Raw genomic sequence first — 6,781 nt, forward strand, 5'->3', positions numbered from 1 at the left:
TTTTTTTTCAGAACTAGGGATTGAACTCAGGCCCTTGCACTTGCCAGGCAAGTACTTATTCTACTGAGCCATCTCTCCAGCTCCTGGCTTATACATTTAGACATCCCCCCAAAGCCTCACGCACTCATGGGTTGGGTCTTTGGGAGGTGACTGGTATCGATGTGTGGTCCTGGATGGTCCACAGATGGGTTTATAGCTGGGCCTGCGGTTGGGAGGCGAAGCCTGGGAGGAAGAGGAGGAGTGTGGGGGTGTGGCCTGGAAGTGTGCGTCCTCCTATCCCCTCCATCTCTTTGCTTTGTGCCTCCCCCTGCGCCATTTTCCCTCTGCCACTCCACTCTGCCTTGGAACCAGCTGACTATGGACTGAAAACCCTAAAAATTGTGAGTCAAAATACATTAATCCTGGGTCGGCCTGATAGCTTAGAGGACTAAAGTGCCTGCTTAGGCAGAGCACAGTGACTTGGGTTCGATCCCTGGTGTGCTGTGCTGTCCCCTACCCCAGGGCACGCTGAGACAGCGACTGAGACTGGGCGTGGTGGCGGGTATCTGTAATCCTAGCACTTGTGAGGCTGAACACAGGTGGATCACTACGAGTCCAATCTACATAGTGAGACCCTGTAGACCCTGTCCTAAATACGGAACCCCCCCCCAAACCCAGTAATCCTGTCCTCTGCTAACTTGGGGGTGTTGGGTATTTTGTCCCAGCAATGAGAAAGTAACAGACAGATGTATACAAAAAATAAAAGCAAAAACTAGATTTGCTGAGCCAAATGATAATTCTACTTCTAATTTTTTGAGGCACCGCCATTCCGTTCCCCCATGGCTAAGCAGTTTTACTTTTGCACTCTCAGTGCACCAAGGGTTCTTATCTCTGAGGTCGTTTCAGCACTGGAATGGCCACTTTCTGCTGTTCATTTAGTGCTCATCGTTCTGATGTGTGACACATGATTCTCAGCTCGCTTGTGATTTGCATTTCCCGCTGATTAGTGACTCGGGCATCTTCTCACAAGCTCCTTGGCCCTTTGCGCATCTTTAGAGAAGTGTTTTCTTGAGTCCCTAGCTACTACTTTTAAACTGGGTTAATGCTTTTCATTTTTTGTTGTTCAGGGTTGTGGTTGTTGTTTTAGAGACAGGATTTTTTTTTGGACAGGGTGTACAGGGTCTCACTGCATAGATCGGACTCCTAGTGATCCTCTTGTTTACAGCCTCCCAAATGCTGGGATTATAGGCACGCACCACCACGCCCAGTCACAATTGCAGTCTCAGCATGCCATGGGGGTATGGCAGACCCAGAGATCAAACTCCTGGCCCCTGCATCTGCCTAAGCAGGAGCTTTAATCCGCTGAGCTATTCGGCCGGCCCTTGGAGACAGGATCTTTTTTTTTTTCCTTGATTTTCATTTTATTAAGTCAATAACAGTAAAATGTTTAGAAATAAAAATAACATTTATATTACATTTTAAAAATCAACAATGTGAAAATTATATTATACCTGATTCATACAAGCACGTTTGGGATAGTAATGATTTGTAGTGAACCAACAGTATATTTTATTATATATATAATATTAATATATGTATAGAAATACAAAGTAAATATACATATATTATATAAATATATAAAAACAATGATCTTCAGATAACAATTACACATTTCTTAAGTTATTCTATAGAATTTTAAGACCTTATTAGTGGGTTCAAAACTGGATCCAATTGAATGAAATTCCCCCAACACTGCAGAAAACAAAATCAACCCCAAAATCCATTAAACTTAATATTTTCTACTTGGTTCTTTACTTGGGTCAACATTAAGCACAGCGCAATTTTGGCAGTGTGCCTAGTGTTGTATTTCCTCAAATGGTTACAATCACTGCTAATTAAAAATACTAACCTGTTTCATTGTTTGCCTTTTTCTCTTTAAAATAAACAAAATGAAAAGCATTTCTGGAACCAAGGAGACGGCTCAGTAGGATAAGCGCTTCCCTGGCAAGCACAAGGGTCTGAGTTCAATCCCTGGTTCTGGGCTAGGACTGGGTCTGGGCTGGAGACAGGATCTTACTGTGCAGTTCAGGTTGGATTTGAGCTCCCTATGTAGCCCAGGTTGGCTCCCAATTTATGGTGCTCCACCTGCCTCAGCTTCCTGAGTGCTAGGATTACAAGTGTGTGCTACCACACCCAGCTTGGGTTTTTTTGTGTGCTTGTCATTGTTGTGGAAGTTCCTTATATATTCTGAATATTAACCCTTAATCAAATATTTGATTTTCAAATCTTTTCTCCTTCATACTGCTTACTGTGGCGTGTGTGTGTGTGTGTGTGTGTGTGTGTGTGTGTGTGTGTATGCATGCACGCATTCCAGGAATTGAACTCAGGATCTAGCATTTGCCAGGCAGGTACTTATGCTACTGAGCTATCTCCCTGGCCTTACTGTGTTTTTTGATGCACACAGGAATTTTTAATTTTAATTTATGTCAAGTTATCTGTTTTAGTTGCCTACGTTTTTGGTGTGATATCCAGGAAATCCTTTAAAAATACAACTTATGAAGCTTTTTATGATTTTTTTTTTTTTTAGGAGTTCTTATAGTTTCTGGTCTCATGTTTGGGCCTTTGAGCCATATTTATTTCCTTTTTGTATATAGAATAAAACAAGGCCTTATTACTTTCTTTTTAAGTTGATACCCAGTTTCCCAATGCTATCTTGAAGGGATTGTCCTTTACTCATTTTGTAGTATTAGTACTTTGTCACAAATCATTTACTCATATGCACAGTAGTTTCTGGACTCATTATCCTGCTCTATCGGTCTCTATGTTTTTTGTTGGTAGCTCACTGTCTTGACTAATGTTCCTTTGTAGTATTTTTAAGATGGGAAGTGTGAGGTTTCCAAATCGCTCTTCTTTATTCAAAGTTTTTTTTGCTATTCCAGATTCCTTGAGATCCCATATAAATTTTAAGACAGCTTTACAAATGCTTTTTTTTTATTTTTTATTTATTTATTTATTTATTTTTTACAGAAATAGCATGAAACCTGCAGATTGCTTTGATATGTTAACATTTTGCCTTCCAAGCCTTCCATGGGGTGTCTTTCCATTGATTCGTACTTTATTTAATTTTGGGCTACATTTTGTAGTTTTCAATGTAAAAGTCTCTCATGACCTTGGTTAACGTTATTCATAAGTATTTTATTATTTTTGTTTTGTTTTGTTTTTTTTTCAGTTTGGAAGCAGATACTTTATTAACTGACCAAATCATAAAAACACCATGGTAGATACCTTAGTTCATCCTTCTAATAAGCCTGTTGATCTGGTCTTCCCTATTTCCTGCATCTCCACCTTCCACAAAATGCGTGGTCTTTTTCTTCATTCCACCTCGAGGAGATGATAACTTGAATGGCCAAAGGAAATTATTTGCCTCTTTGAAGCGTTTTCCAACAGTATAGATCTCATGAATCAGATCCTCCATGCAGATGATTCCATATTTACCAAGAGATCGAGCAATCAATGAATTATCTGTCAAGGCAATTCGCTTCTTATTGATTTTGCCATAGCCATGCTTGTATATTAGTTTGTTCACTGACTTCAGGTTTGGGTACCCCCATGCAATGTATGGCTCCACAATTCTCAGCATGTTAATTGAAGCCTTGTTGAGCTTAACGAAGGTACCATTGAAGATTTGGCGAAGGCAAAGAAGCTGCAACACCTTGCGGACCTTTGGGCTCACATCATTGATACCCCTGATCCGGATGACAAATGCCAGTTTGGGCTCTGCAGGGACATAGAAGTTGCCAGCTTTTCTCACCATCCTAGCCATCTGGATCTCAGTTCTGTACATCTGTCTGTACTCCTTATGATAGTGCCTGGCTTTTTCATAGATGAGTTTCCTCCTCGCCTTGCGAAGCGTCTTCTGGGCAAACTTCTTTCTCAGGCGCTTTATCTTTAGCTCTGCGAAATGTTTTCGCTTTTTCATAAGGGTTTCTGGCACAGCAGGAACCTTCTTTTTCTTCTCTTCTGCAACCTCCATGGTTCCAGTCAGAAAGAGCTTTTATTATTTTTGATGCTATTGCAAATGAAATTGTTTTCTTAATTTTCTTTCCAGATAGTTTATGGTGTATAGAAAAATAGCTGATTTTAGTTTTTGTTTTTACAACAGATTTTATATTCTGCAAATTTTTAAAATTTTTAACCTGGTTCTAGCAGTGTTTTTTGGGGGGAGGATATCATCTTTAGGGTTTTCCATGTATAAAATCATGAAGTCTGAGAATAGGGGTAACATCTACTCTTTTTGATATGAGTCCTTTATTTCTTTTTTCTTACCTCATTGCTTTGAATTTGCCTAAAGTCCTGTGTTGATTAGAAGTGATAAAAACAGCCTTGCTTATCTTGTTCTTGATCTTAGAGGAAAAGCTTTCAGTCTCTGACTGTTGAGTATGATGTTAGATGTGGGTTTTTAATACATGAATTTTATTTTGTTGAAGTAGTTTCCTTCTATTTGTAGTTGATTGTGTGTTTTTAGCAAATGTTAATCTATTAAACTTATTCATATCACTGTATTTTTTTTTTTGCTTTCAACGTTTTTTGCTCTGTGTGTATGTGTGTGTGTGTGTGTGTGTGTGTGTGTGTATGTGTTTTCTCTTAGTTTAACTGTGATATGTTGATGTGTGGATCTTTCTGGTTTCTATTCTACTTCAAGTTCATTAAGCTTTTATAATGTGGAGGTTAATGTTTTCATCAAATTTAGGAAGTTCTCAGCCTCCTACTGGGGCTCTAATTAGATGCATATTGAACCAAGTGGTGGTGTCCCACATGTTTCCGAGGTTCTGTTTATTTTTCTTCATTGTTTTATCTTTCCATTATTCATACTGCATAATCTCTCTCCAGTCACCCTTAAGCTTGCTGATCCTTTGCTCGGCCAGCCCAAATATGCCTTTGAACTCCTCTAGTGAAACTTTCAGCTTAGCTGTAATTTTAAAATCCAGACTTTCTATTGCTTTGTCTTCAAAATTCAGTTTGTCCTTACTGTTATTGTCAGTGCGAGGAGTCATGGTCCTCACACACACGTCTTTTTTTGCTTCCTCAAACATACTTATAACAGCTCCTCTGAAGAATGTGTACTGAGCCAGCCATGTGTAAGCCCCAGGGTCAGTGCCCCTGGGCTGCTTTTGCCCCTGTGGAGCATCATCTGTTACTTTGCCTGATTTAGAATTTTTCCTGGAAAACTAGACATTTTAGGTAATATATTGTAGCAGCTCTGTATTCTACTCTCCCCACTGCACTGCCCCTGGGTTCCTGATTGCTGTTGTCTCTTGCTAATTGGGTGAATTTGGTAGATTCTGTTCCCTCCGAGGTATGTGGCTGCTGCTGCTTCTTTTCTTTTTTTGGGACCAGGACCTGAACTCATGGCCTCGTGCTTGTCAAGCAGCCGTGTGACCCTGAGCTATAACCCCAGCCCTGCTGCTGCTGTTCATGCTCAGATTTTATTGTTGTTTTTCTTTCTTTCTTTCTTTCTTTTTTTTTTTTTTTTTTTTTTTTTTTTTTTTTTTTTTTGAGGAATCGGGGATTGAACTCAGGCCCTTGCGCTTGCCAGGGAAGCACTTATTCCACTGAGCCACCTCCCTGGCCCCTTGTTGTTTTTCAAGAAATTTAAATCTACTCTTAGAGGTTGCCTGTGGATCAGCATTCCTTAGTGAAATCATGCCTCACATCTAGAGCAAGCAAAGTGTCTATCCTTCATTCAGTGGCCTCTTTGTGTTTGGGAGGATGCATGCGAAGCCCAGCCAGCTCCAGGCTCAGGGTAGGGGGCCCGGGACATAGCTCAGCGGCACAGCACCTCCCTGGCACGAGTGAGATTAGGAGCCCGATTGCCAGGTACAAAAAAGAATGTTCCCTGTGTTCACGCCATGACTCTCAGCTCATCAGAGCCTTCTCTGCTGCTTCCTGAAGCTGGTGCCACCTTGTGCGGGCACACAGCCTGCCATCGGAGATGCATGGGACTTTGCGGGAGACCACTCACTAGCTGTCTTCCTTTCCAGACCCCCCTGTAAGACTTCTGACAGATATATTGGCCTACTTCCTTCCCCAAATGATATTGGAACTCAGGTTAGCTGTGATGCTGACCTCCTGATTGTATTCCGCTGAGATCACCATTCCTTCTGACAACGCACTGACGCTGGAATTTTCTACAATATGTTCCAAATACCGCCAGCCCTTTCCCCTCATTTTGGCAGAACTTCTTCTCCGTGAGGCAGAGGTTAGGAGAAATACGGATATCACTTCAGGCTGACCACCACAGAGTGATACTCTTTTTACTAAGGTTCAAGATTTTCTTGAGTAAATACTTCTTTTGTGCTGTACTGGTTGATTTTTATTGTGGCTGTAATTAATTATCCCAAACTTAATAGCTTAAAATAAGACAAATGTACTATCTGCCAGTTGTGTAGATTGAACCTGAAAAGGTCTCGCTGGGTTAAAGTCAATGTCAACAGGGCTGTCTTCCTTATGGGGGACATAGGAAAGCATTCATTTCCTTTCCTTTTCCGGCTCCTAGAGGCTGTATTCATTTACCAATCTGTAGTCTCCTTCTGGGCCCAAAGCCAGTGGTGGCCAGGCCAATCTTTCTTGCATTACCTCTTTTATCTCCATTAAAGAACCGTTGTATTCACACTTGGCCCATCTGGATAATCTGAGACAATCCCATAGCAATTCCATCTGCAACTTTTAATTCTCTCTTACCATGTAATATAGCATACTCACACCCACTACCCTTTTGGTGAGCTTCTAGTTTTTAAATAAT

General features: G+C 40.9%; 1 pseudogene across 1 annotated transcript; it reads right to left on the reverse strand.

Annotated features, from left to right (window-relative positions):
* Positions 1 to 3,196: 3,196 nt before the first annotated feature.
* On the reverse strand, positions 3,197 to 4,024 carry LOC101570678 (annotated as a pseudogene). The gene has a single exon (XR_001116982.1). The product of XR_001116982.1 is annotated as a 60S ribosomal protein L7 pseudogene (transcript).
* Positions 4,025 to 6,781: the final 2,757 nt, after the last annotated feature.

This window comes from Octodon degus, unplaced genomic scaffold, assembly GCF_000260255.1.
Source record: "Octodon degus isolate 3935 unplaced genomic scaffold, OctDeg1.0 scaffold00916, whole genome shotgun sequence".
Lineage (NCBI taxonomy): Eukaryota > Metazoa > Chordata > Mammalia > Rodentia > Octodontidae > Octodon > Octodon degus.